Source organism: Prionailurus viverrinus, chromosome A3, assembly GCF_022837055.1.
Source record: "Prionailurus viverrinus isolate Anna chromosome A3, UM_Priviv_1.0, whole genome shotgun sequence".
In the NCBI taxonomy this organism is placed as follows: Eukaryota; Metazoa; Chordata; class Mammalia; order Carnivora; family Felidae; genus Prionailurus; species Prionailurus viverrinus.
This window is the reverse complement of record NC_062563.1, coordinates 106,163,849-106,177,606: the sequence shown is the minus strand read 5'-3', so window position 1 is coordinate 106,177,606 and position 13,758 is coordinate 106,163,849. Positions and strand designations below refer to the sequence as shown.

General features: G+C 42.4%; 1 protein-coding gene across 10 annotated transcripts in view; it reads right to left on the bottom strand.

Moving 5' to 3' along the window:
• Positions 1-13,758, bottom strand: part of KCNG3 (potassium voltage-gated channel modifier subfamily G member 3) — a 98,427-nt gene that overhangs the window by 56,548 nt on the left and 28,121 nt on the right. The gene's annotated exons all lie outside the window — the stretch shown is intronic.

Here is a 13,758-nt window from a genome sequence, read left to right as displayed (position 1 = left end):
TCTTAGATATCTTCAGATAATACTACATTGACATACTAATTCAGTTACTTTTTCCAGAAAACATAAAGAACAGACAGCATTACCAACATCATCAGACCCACCAGGACACAACAGAACAACAAATATAATTCAAATGAAAATTGAACTTGATAAAGTTTCTATTTATATACTGCATGTGGTACCACTATTTTTCTTTTTTTTTTTTTTTTTTGCTTGTCACCAATTCTTTAAAAAACTTGATCTCTTATTTGTTGTTTTAAAATTACCTTATATGCAGCTAGCCACAATATGAAATGTTACTTATGCTGTGAGGACAGTTGTTCCCAACTGTGACGTCACTTATGATGTGGGTCAGAATGCCTTTGTTCCTACAGATGGTGGACATATCCAAGTTTTCATCAATTCATTTCTTGGTAAATAAGAGTGAGCTCAAGATCATTTCCTAAAATGTTACTCTACTTTCATTTCCTATGAGCTTGTGTGGGAAACACTGAAGCCAAGCCAGCTTTTTGGGCTATGCAAAAGTGCCAGTGCCCTCACCAGGATGGCCACCGGGTCATGACCATCCTCATCACAAGGGTCGTGGTGGAAAAAAGGCTAAGGACTCCTGCACTGGAGCAAAACGATCACTAAATTTTCCCCAAAGATCCAGCAAGTTTGTTTGTTTTCCATAGCTGGTTTTATGCAACACGTATTCTAAAATATAAGGCCACAGTTTACCTAGAGCAGTATTTACCAACCTTTCCACATCACTGCGCACATTGAAAATAATAATATTTACATAGCACACTGTCAGCAACGGGCAGTATTCTCGAAGTAGAAGCCACCAGCCGGGGGGGGGGGGGGGGGGGGGGATGGGCTCTGGCTACCCTGGCCCTCGCCTGCACTCCTCAAGGCTGAGGAAATTAAATCTCAGCACACAGTTTTGGAAGCCTTGATCCAGAAAGGGAGGTAATTCTGAGGTAATTTTTAATCAAATTACCTTTTGAAACTCTAAGCAAAAGTTGTAATTATTACAGCATCATTTATTTTTCTCCACATAATTCTTTCCTGCCACTGACTCACCCCCCGAACACCAGAAGAGAGAGCGAAGAAATTGGAGTAGGTGGGATGGGAGGGCCCAGGGGGCAACATTCTGAAAAGAATGACAAGTGCATTCCACAGATCACAAGTTGTGCATTCCACAAGATCACAATAAAATGAACCATGGTCCCCTCCTGTAGGGTTGGCAGAACTGTAAAGGTTAATTTTATTTGCTTTCTTTTGAATAGGTAGTAGATTCACATGGTTTAAATTTAAAAGAGGAGAAAAGAGAGTAAGGAGGGGCGCCTGGGTAGCTCAGTCGGTTGAGTGACTGACTCTGGACTTTGGTTCAGGTCATGATCTCATGGTTCGTGGGTTCCAGGCCCATGTAAGGCTCTGCACTGACAAGCACAAAGCCTGTTTAGGATTATCTCTCCCCCTCCCAACTCGTGCGTGCTCTCTCTCTCTCTCTCTCAAAAATGAATAAACATTAAAAAAAAAAAAAAGAAAGAAAGAAAGAAAAAAGAGAGTATGGAAAGAAAATTTTCACTCTTGCCCCATCCCCCAGTTACTGGGCCACAATCCCTTTGGAGGCTCTAGAGGAGAATCCACTCCTTGCCTCTTCCAGCTTCTGATGGCTGTGGGCATTCCTTGGCTTGTAGCCATGTCACTCTAGTCTCTGCCTCCATGGTCCACTGCCTCCTCCTCTTCTGTCAGAGTGTCAAATCCCTCCGCTCCCTTCTCATGAGGATACATGTGACAGCATTCAGGGCCCACTGGGCTAATCCAGGATAACCCCCAACTCAAGATCCTTAATCTAATCAAACTGCGAAACCCCTGATGCCATATAGGTAACACCCACTGGCTCCAGGGATCAGGACCTGCTATCTATGGGGTAAAGAAAGGGGGGAGGATTTTTCAGCCTACCACACAAAGTAACCACACCAAGTCAGCAGAAGTCACAGTTGCCCCCGCCATTTCCCTGTTGTATATTATCTGCTGCTCTGCTCATGAATCCCATAACTCTGCAACTGGCAGCAGCTTCCCTGTCCCTACCAGGCCATCAGTAAAAGCTCCTGCCATGGTGGCCTCTTTGAACCTGGAGGCTTAGAAAATTGGGAGATTAAATGAAACTTGGCAGATCTAGAAAACCGGAAGCTGCATTTTTTCAATATGTAGTTTCTTTTTTAATATTCATTTATTTTGGGGAGAGTGAAAGTGGGGGAGGGGCAGGCAGAGAGAGGGAGACAGAGGATCCAAAGCCTGCTCTGCTCTGACAGGCTGACAGCAGTGAGTCCAACGCGGGGCTTGAACTCACGAACTGTGAGATCATGACCTGAGCCAAAGTCAGATGCTCAACCGACTTAGCCACCCAGGTGCCCCTCAATATATAGTTTTAACACACATAATACCACATATCACCTCTCCTTGGTAATGCTCATCGAATATTCCATAGGTTCCCCCATATTTCCAGTCCCCCTGCAGTTAGGCAGAGTCATACGACCAGTATGGACCAATGAACTATGAGCAAAATGACTCTATCACTTCTAGGCAAAAACACTGAAGAGTAAATGCTGATTCTCTTCCCTTCCATGGCAACCTGGAAGTCATGAGTCCCCCTAAATGGCTACAAGATGGTTGGGGCCCCTGTCAGCCCAAGCCCCTGAGTGTCTGTATAGAGAAAGACAGACATTCTCCACCCTGACTGTGATTGGATATGATATGTGAGCAACAAATAAATCTTGGTTGTGTTAAGCCACTGAGATTGTAAATTGGCTGCTATTCTAGGTAATAAGCTGGTAAATACAGTAAGTAGGAAGATGCATACTCAAAAGAGACTGCAGGGGCGCCTGGGTGGCTCAGTCGGTTGAGCGTCTGACCTTGGCTCAGGTCGTGATCTCACGGTTTTGTGAGTTCGAGCCCCGCGTCGGGCTCTGTGCTGACAGGTCAGAGCCTAGAGTCCGCTTTTGCTTCTGTGTCTCCCTCTCTCTCTGCCTCTAACCCACTCGCATTCTGTCTCTGTCAAAAATAAATAAACATTAAAAAAAAAAATTTTTTTTTTTTTTAAAAGAGAGACTGCAGCAGCACACAGTGGTGATAGCGATCATTTTCTCAGGTTGGCTGTGGTTAAAACGCCCCAGTCCTACAGCTAAAGTACTGTGTCTCTCCTCTAGCCACACAGGACCAGGAGTGCCCCACCTGTTGCCAAAGGCCTGCCGAAGGGGCCTATCAAGCGGCAGACTCACAGTGGTCTTGCAAGGGCCCTCCCAGCAAGAAAACCCTCACATTCCACTAAATTAAGAAAAGCAAAAATGCCAATTGTGCCAAAAATACCAGCACGTGTTCTAATTATTTCCACCAGGAGCCAAAGTTGTTCGGATTAAAAAGGAGGAAATCGAAATGGTGTAGAATAAACTGTCGGTAAGGGAATTTCAAAGAGGTAAACTCCTTTGTAATGAGGCCCTCTGGGCTCTTCCTGCCCACCCCCCCAAATCAGATGCAGTTTATCCAGAATTCTCTGCCAAAGGGATGAATCAGTGAGAAACCCCAGGCATCCCTCCTTCACCCAGGACTATGCCAAGGCAGTCTCCAACAACAAACACGACAAAGCCTGCCAAAACTCCCCATGTTTCCAAATGGCATTCTCGCCAAAGCCACCACCACCAACTGCTGGAAAACGGAGTACTGTTTTACTGAGTGCTAGCTACAGCCAACAAGTGGGTACTTCCAAAAGGTTACTTCTATAAAAAACAAACGGGAAAAAAGAACTAAAGAAGACACCGAGGGACACCATATTCCACTGAAGCCCCTTTTGATTTCTTTTGAGGCCCAAACACAGAAGTTCGTGAATTCATGGCTAATAAAAATATTCACCACCTGTTGGAGCCTTTCAACGCTGGGCACTGTGCTAAGCACTTTACAGACATCACCTCATTGAATCCTTTTCTAGAGGGCTATGAAGTGTGCATTTCCCCTAATATCTCCATTTTCCAGGTGATGAAACTGAGCCTGAAAATTTAAACATCTTTCCCAAGGTCACACAACTGAGATTATAGTGGCATGTGTAAGGAGACCCAGATCCCCTGGGCTTTGAAGCTCTAAGAAACATTTAAAGGTGCTAACGATTTTGATGTCAACGTTCGCTGTGAACGTGAAATGATGTGTGTCAATCTTTCGGTCTCCATGGTTTATGTGTTAGAGCATTTTTCAAACTGTCAGTTCTTAACCCGTTCATGGATCAAAACTGGCCTTTTTTTTTTTTTTTTCTTCCAGAAATTGAATAGCAAACATCAGAGTGCAAAGTATAGTTCTATGAAATGTTTGCTTTGGTTACATATAATTGTACCTTAAGTTACAACGTAAAACATATTCCTTCCTGTAGGTACTGGAGCACCACAGCCAATTGCTGGCTAGCATCAGTCATTCAACTGATCCCCCGTGATAGCAGGCACATCTGTCCAGAGGTTCCAAAAGGGAGCAGATGCTTTCAGTACTAACCAGTTCTACCGCTCACCCTCCCACCCTGACAAAACCCATGTGGCCATTAACTATGCTCTGTGGGGTAAAGGTAAGTCTCTGCGTACCACCTGCTCATCTTCTTTCGTCAACATTTTACTATGAAGCATGTCAAGCAGGGAGCAAATTCACTTTAAATATACTTGCTTATCACCTATTAACCTCTCTACGCATCTATTACTTTTTGTATTTTGATTGATTTTTAAATGTTTGCTTATTTTTGAGAGAGGGAGAGAGGGAGAGAGAGAGCACATAAGCAGGGGAGGGATAGAGAAAGAGACAGAGACAGAGACAGAATCTAAAGCAGGCTCCGGGCTCTGAGCCGTCAGCACAGACCCTGACACTGGGCTCGAACCCAAGAACGGTGAGATCATGACGCGACCCGAAGTTGGACGCTCAACCAACTGAGCCATCCAGGCGCCACCATAGGCACAGAGTTCCAGATTTGCAGGATGAAAATATCTTTTTTCTTTTTTTTAAAGAGGGAAATGCACTTGCCTCTAAAAACTTCAAAGTGCTTATCATCAACTAGAGTTCAATATTTGTTTCTTTTTTTTATGTAAACTTCACATGCAATGAAATGCATAAACCCTAAGTGTACATTCACGGAGTTTTGACAAATGCATAGCCTCTATAATCTAAACTCCTATAGAGATGCAGAGCATTCACATCACCCCAGAGATGTGAATTTTTTATTATTTTATTATCTTTATTCTAGTTGTTATTTTACTGTTTTTGTTATCTCCTTCTCTTATTTCCCAGACCCATCAGACACTTAGCATGTACTCAACAGATGTTTGTCCAGTATGACGTAAATAACTTTGATCGAACTCAAGAGCCTGGGATGGCCACTCCACAGGCACAAGAAGCCTTCTGGTTCTTCTGGACCCTTAAGGGATAATTGAAGCACACCATCAAAAACATCCATTCAATTGGACCCTTGTATTATACCATACACAAAAATGAACTCACAAATGGACTATAGACCTCAAACTATGAAACTCCTAAAAGAAAACATAGGGAAATAACTTCATGACATTGGACTTGGCCAATGATTTTTTTGCATATGACACCAAGAGCAGAGACACCAAAAGACAAATGGGAAGATATCAAACTTAAACACTTCTGTGCATCAGAAGACACCGTCTGTGAGCAGAGTGAAAAGGCAAACTACAGAATGGGGGACGTTATTTCCAAATTATATATCTGATAAAGGGTCAAAATCCAGGATATACGAAGAATTCCTACAACTCAACAACAAAAATCAAATTACCTCATTAAAAAATTAGCAAAGGACATGGAGTGTCTGGGTGGCTCAGTCGGTTAAGTGTCTGACTTCAGCACAGGTCATGATCTTGAGGTTCACTGAGTTCAAGCCCTCTCTGCACTAGCAGCACAGAGCCCGCATTGGATTCTGTGTCTCCCTTTCTCTCTGCCCCTCCCCCGCTCATTCTCTGTCTCTGTCAAAAATAAAAATAAACACTAAAAAAAAAAAAAAAAAAAATGAATGGATAGGGGCGCCCAGGTTGCTCAGTTGGTTAAGCAACCGACTTCGGCTCAGGTCATGATCTCACAGTTTGTGAGCTTGAGCCCCGCATCGGGCTCTGTGCTGACAACTCAGAGCCTGGAGCCTGCTTCAGATTCTGTGTCTCTTCTCTCTCTACCCCTCCCCTGCTCACGCTCTGTGTCTCTCTGTCTCTCAATAATGAATAAATGTTAAAGAAATAAAAATTTATAAAAAATAAAAACAATGAATGGATAAACAAAATGTGGTGTATACATACAATGGAGAGTTATTCAGCCTTGCCAAGGAAGGAAACCTGTCACATGCTACAAGATGGATAAACCTTGAGGACATTATACTACGTGAAATAATTCAGCCACAAAAAGACAAACGCTGTATGATTTCCCTTTTATGATATCTAAAGTAGTCAACCTCATAGGAACAGAAAGTAGAACTGTGGTTATCAGGGGCTAGGGGGACAGGAGAAAGAGGAATTATTGTTCCATAGGCACAGAGTTTCAGATTTGCAGGATGAAAATGTTCTGGAGATCTATTTCACAACAACATGAATATACCTAACACTACTGAAATGTACATATAAAAATGATTAAAATGGTAAATTTTACGGTTTTTTTTTTAACCAAAATTAAAAAAAAAAAAAAAAAAAAGGCAGCGGTGGGATTCAAACCTACCAGAGACTGGAGCCAGAGCCTCAGACCACTGAGCCATGCTGGCAAATGGGGGGAAAATGGTGCTGGCCCTGTCATTAATTAACTAGGTAACTTATTCTGCTTTACCGCAAAAGGATTTAAGGTGATTGCTCTTGTGATGTGCACCAAGAAGAACCTGATTCAAATTCAATACCACAGGGACAATTAAGAAAATAGGGGCACCTCGGCGGCTCAGTTGGTTAAGCATCCGACTTCGGCTCAGGTCATGATCTCACGGTTCATGAGTTCAAGCCACATGTTGGGCTCTGTGCTAACAGCTCAGAGCCTGGAGCCTGCTTCGGATTCTGTGTCTCCTTCTCTCTCTGCCCCTCCCCTGCTCGTGCTCTGTCTCTGTCTCTCAAAAATGAACAGACATTAAAAAAATTAAAATAAAATAGAAAAAGAAAAGAAAAGTATAAAGGCACGTGAGTGGCTCAGTCAGTTAAGTGTCCGACTTTGGCTCAGGTCATGATCTCACGGTCCATCAGTTCAGGTCCTGTGTCAGGCTCTGTGCTGACAGCTCAGAGCCTGGAGCCTGCTTCAGATTCTGTCTCTCTCTCTCTGCCCCTCCCCCACTCACACTCTGTCTGTCTCTCTCCCTCTCTCAAAAATAAATAAACATTAAAAAATTTGAAAACAAAAAAAGAGAAAAGTAAAATATATGAACAGCCAATGACTGAATGTTTTTACTGGATAGTTGACTTGATAAAGCTAAATGAACTATACAAACATACAAGAGAACATACAAGAGAACAGAGAACCATCTGAAATAGTTATTACACACATTATATATTTTATACACTTATATGCATATGCACATCTATACATATGTAATTATAACAAAGCTATACTAAAAATAAGAACAATATCACAATGTATAATACAACATAAGAAAATGTTGTATTAATTCAAATCCCAATAACTCTTTTTCCTATTAAATTATCTTTTAAAAATGTTTTCTATTCTATTTCTTTCCAGTTTTACTGAGACATGATTGATATATAACATTGCATTAGTTTTAAGTGTACAACACAACAATTTGCTCTATGTATATACTGCGAAATGATTGCCACAGTAAGTTTAATTAACATCCATCACCTCACAGTTACAGGTATTTTTTAAGATGAGAACTTTTAAGATCTACTCTCTTTGCAACTTATCGGTACTGCAGTAACACAGTACCGTTGATTATAGTCACCATGCTGTACGTTACATCCCCAGAACTACTGATCATGTAACTGTAAGTTTGTACCTTTTGACACGTTCACCCACATTTCTCCTACCCCCACGCCCCTCCTCTGGCAACCATCAAACTGTTCTATCTATAAAGTTTGGCCTTTTGGGATTCCATAGATAAGATTATAGAGTTTTTTTTTTTTAAGTTTACTTATTTATTTTGAGAGAGAACACGAGCATGGGAGAGTCAGAGAGAGAGAGAGCAAGAGAGAATCCCCAGCAGGCTCCTCACCGTCAGCGTGCAGGTGGACCCAGGGCTCCCACCCACAAACCGCAAGATCATGACCTGAGCGCTAACCGAGAGTTAGACACTTAACCGATTGAGCCACCCAGGTGTCCCAAGATATACAGTATTTATCTTTCTTTGTCTGACCTATTTCACTTAGCAAAATGCCCTCAAGGTCCATTCATGTTGTCACAAACGGCAAGACTTCCTTCTTTTTTAATTTTTTTTTTTCAACGTTTATTTATTTTTGGGACAGAGAGAGACAGAGCATGAACGGGGGAGGGGCAGAGAGAGAGGGAGACACAGAATCAGAAACAGGCTCCAGGCTCTGAGCCATCAGCCCAGAGCCCAACGTGGGGCTCGAACTCACGGACCGCGAGATCGTGACCTGGCCGAAGTCGGCCGCTTAACCGACTGCGCCACCCAGGCGCCCCGACTTCCTTCTTTTTTATGGACGAATAATATTCCATTATATATGCCACATTTTCTTCATTCGTTCATCTGTCAATGGACACACATTGTTTCCAAGTCTTGGCTGTTGTAAATAATGCTGCAACAAACACGGGGGTGCAGGTATATTTCTGACATAATAACTTCAAATTATCTTTAAACTGGAATAGGATTTTAAGGGTTCAATTTATTAAAAAAAATTTTTTTTTAATATTTCTTTTTGAGAGAGAGAGACAGACAGAGTGCGAGCGAGAGAGGGGCAGGGAGAGAGGGAGACACAGAATCTGAAGCAGGCTCCAGGCTCCGAGCTGTCAGCACAGTCCAACACTCAAATGACTGAGTCACCCAGGCACCCCAGTTATCGGCAACTTTAGGACTTTATACTGTGTAGGCATGAAAAGGAATAAGGTGCATTACTGAGCTTTGATGTGAAACATTCTTCAAGATGTATAGATGTAGAACAGTACATAATCATGCTATAATTGTGTGAATGTATGTGTATGCAGGCATGCATGTTCTGGAAGGCTACTTCAAGAAACTGGTAACACCAGTTGCTGCCTCTAGGAAGAGAGCCTGGGAACCTGATGCAGGATGGAAACCCACTTTTTTACTTTCAATCCCTTTTGTACTGTTAAATGCTTGACTGTGTGCACATATTATTTTTCCAATTTAAAAACACTTTTTTTTTTTTTAAGAAAAAGTAAAAAGCATGCCCAAATAGAAGAGCAATCACCATGACAGAGTTGTCAGCAGCTTGAACCAGCCAGCACAACCCCAGGAGCACCACAAAGGGCACACCCTTCCTACCCCAAGCTTTCAGACTTAAATGTATAATGCATTTCCAATCACATTTCTAACAGGCACACAGAGGGTAATAATACATGGTGTAATAAAAATTTCCAACAAACTGCACATCAATGTTCACCACATTACCTAGAATGTCTTTTATATCCCTACAAGAGTTTTCCCCACAACAATAAGTTAAATGGGAAAAATACCAGAATTTTAAAAACAAATCTTGATTTTTCTTGTGCACTTTAATTACCTTTAAAAAAATCCATACCAAAAAAAATCCATACCATTCATATCTTTTTATCTTCCAATCTAGATCAATGAGAATAAATAAAAACAGATTACGGGCCCACTCAAGTACCAAGCATCTTTCTCTAAATATACATGTACTAATTAATCCACAACAACTAAATGCAGTAAGTTTTGCTATTTTCACCACTTACAAATGAGGAAACTGAAGAGAAGTCATTTGTTCATGCCACACAGCTAATAAATGGTAGATTAATAATATATATTCATAGACCACCTGGGTGGCTCAGTCGGTTGAGCATCTGATTCTTGATTTTGGCTCAAGTCATGATCACAGGGTGGTGGGCTGGAGCCCTGCATCAGGCTCCACATTGAGCATGGACCCTGCTTGAAATTCCTTCCCTCTGCCCCCTCCCCTGCCCACACACTCCCTCTCTTTCTCTCTCTCTCTCTCTCTCTCTCTCTCTCTATATATATATATATACACACACACACACACACACACACACACACATATATATATATAATATTAGTAATAATTATTATAATAATAACTAGGTGGCTCAGTTGGTTAAGCGTCCGACTTCAGCTCAGGTCATGATCTCACTGTGAGTTCAAGCCCCACATCAGACTTGCTGCTGTCAGCACAGAGCTGGCTTCGGACCCTCTGTCCCCCTCTCTCTCTGCCCCTCGCCTGCTCATGCTCATTCTCTCTCAAAAATAAATAAATGTTGGGGAAAAAAATTGTTTAAGTAATATATACTCATTGGTTGTGTACTACGTTGAGTCCTGGCTGGGATCTATGTATTTCCTTATTGCTGTAATCAATGTATACTTGTTACTTTATGTTCCTCCGTTGATATTACTGTGCTTACTCATGCCTGTGTTTGGATGGCGATTTCTTTAGAATATGTGGCAGGATATGGAATAGTGATAAATAGAAAGGCCCTGGGAGTTGAGGATTGGCTATGCAGGACTGGGCTCTCTCACTGGAGGTTTAAAGAAGCTGCTATTATGCTGCTGGACGTCTTCTCCCTATGACCACAGGCACTGGGCTGCCCGTGCTCCTTTACTCCCCACTTAGTAGACAGGAGCATGCACTTCTCTCCCTTGCCTGAGTAAAATGGGGCCCTACCTCCTAACTGCACAGCATAGTTTCTCCTCTGTCACTTCTCTGTCCTCTATTTTAACAACACGGGCACCAGATCCACATTTTCTCTTTACAAATAGGGATGAGTGATCTTCTACAAAGGAACAACCAAATTCTTGACTATACATCCAAGGGTCACAGTACCTGCTCTGCCAGGACAAGGGGCTATTCGCCATATATAAATCCATCAAACATCAGAGTGTGTTTCTGTGAAAATCACAGGCAATTGACAAATAACCCTGACCTTCTTCGTCAGGCATAATAATCAGTCCCATGTTCAACCCAAATACATGAATTAAGTGCACTGTAGTAGAACCTGAGTATCTTGCTAGGAACTCTGTCCTGCTAGTGTGACTTAGTAGAGATGGATTCTAAAACCTAAGGAAGAAATGGTTATGATGCTTTGGCAATGTGGCGGTGTGTGTAGGGGGGCCGAGGGGGCTAACTTTCGAGATGAGGAAATCGAGACCCATTCAACAGACAAATGAAGACAGAATGGTGTTATGAACCCCCCCGTACCCAGTCCCATCAACCATCAGCTCATAGCTAATTCTTCCATACACACACCCGCATCCACGTCCCTCGGCAAGTATTATTTTGAAATAAATCCCAGGTGTGGGCATGTATCTCAGAACCCTTTCTTGTCCTCCCTGCCTGGTGGGTCAAACAAATGTTCATGAAGAGAGTCAGGGAATGTCCAAGGCCTCGATCTGAGTCTCCTGAGACAGGTCCGTACAAGCCAGGGCAATCCAACGTCCTGTAGTAAGGCTGGGATGACAATCTATTACTTGGCTGTGATTCTAAGTCCATGAGCACATTAATTCATTCATCATGCAATAAGACTTATGAGTGTCTACTGTATGCCAGACTCTATAGAGCCACAGAGAGGTCTAGAAAGAGGAATTACAGATAGAACTATAGTTATATAAGATGTTAACTGGAGAAAGCTCAATGAAGGGTACACTAGAACTTTCTATGCTATTTCCGCAACCTCTTCTGAGTCCGAAGTTATTTCAAAATAAAAAGTTTTTTTAAAAAAGATACAAGTTTGGGGACGCTTGGCTGGCTCAGTACATACAGCATCTGACTCTTGACCGCAGGATCATGAGTTTGAGCCCCATGCTGGGCACGGAGATCATTTTTTAGAAAAAGATACAATTTCAAGCTTTGAGCTTCTGAGTTTGTGAACACGTGGAGATTTGGCCCTTTCTCCATATATTGCCCTATGTATTTCTTCATCTAGCTGTTGATTTGTATCCTTTATCACATCCTTCAATAAACTGGTAAACCCGAGAAGGAGGAGGAGAAGAAAAAGAAAGACTATAACTTAGTCTAAAAAAATTTTTTTTTTATTTTTTTTTTTAAATTTTTTTTTTTCAACATTTATTTATTTTTGGGACAGAGAGAGACAGAGCATGAACGGGGGAGGGGCAGAGAGAGAGGGAGACACAGAATCGGAAACAAGCTCCAGGCTCTGAGTCATCAGCCCAGAGCCCGACGCGGGGCTCGAACTCCCGGACCGCGAGATCGTGACCTGGCTGAAGTCGGACGCTTAACCGACTGCGCCACCCAGGCGCCCCAAAATTTTTTTTAATTTAGTAAAAAGGTAAGACATGCTATCTCCAACAACCTTACCCATATAAACTCAAATATAAAATGTAGAAAGTGGTAAATGCTGTAATCAACTACATGAAGTTCAGCAGAAGAAGGTAAGTTTTCCTTCACCTAGGGGACTATGGAAGGCTTCTTTGAAAAAGTGGCAATTTAATTTGTCATGGAAAGACCAGCACAAGCAAAGGCAGGAAAGTACTGGGTAAACCTACAGACGTAAAAGCAGCTACATTTAAGAAGATGGAAAGGTAAATTGGAGCCTGAAGTTTATGTGATGGCAGTGATCATGGGCACCATTTATTAAAGTGACTATGAGGTTGGTGCATTAAATACACCATGTCATGTTATAGGTACATATGTACCCAGGAAAGCAGCCAAGGGATCATATTATTAACAGTGGTGATCCCAAGAGGAAGAGGGAAATTGGCAAGTAGAGGATTGTAAGGGTAGGAATCCATTTTTCACCATAAACATCCATGAATAGTTGAATTTTTCACAACTGGAATGTATTCAAGTACTAACCATGTGATTTTTAAAAAGTTTTTATTTAATTTTTTTCAATGTTTATCTTTTATTTTTTTTTAAGTTCATTTATTTATTTTGAGAGAGACAGGGAGAGCTCAGGGGAGAGGGCAAGGGCAGAGACAGGGAGAGAGAGAGAATCTCAAGCAGATTCTGTCCATGCAGTCAGTATTCAGAGCCTGATGCGGGGCTCGAACTCATGCAACCATGAGATCATGACCTGAGCTGAGATCAAGAGTCTGATGCTTAACCCACTGAGCCACCCAGGTGCCCCAATGTTTACTTATTTTTGAGGGCGTGATCAGGGGAGGGGCAGAGAGAGAGGGAGAGGGAATCCCAAGCAGGCCCCGCACCATCAGTGCAGAAGGCTCAAACCCATGAAACATGAGTTCATGACCTAAGCTGAAACAAAGAGGTGGACACTTAACCAACTGAGCCACCCAGGGGCCCCTATTTATTTATTTTGAGAGAGAGAGCAAGCACGAGATGGGGAGGGGCAGAGAGAGGGAGAGACACAATCCCAAGCAGGCTCCGCATTGCCAGCAAAGAGCCTGACACAGGGCTCAAACTCATGAACCGTGATCCAAGAGCCAAGGTCAATAAGTTGGATGCTTAATCAACTGAGCCACCCAAGCCAAGTCAGAAAAAGCACAGAATCAGAAAAGCACCATGGCACTCAGAGAACAGGAGCCTCGCCTGGTTGCAAAGTGAGATGTGTAGTGGGAAGGGCAGGGTGATGAACGTGGGAATTATGGCTGGGTGTGTACAC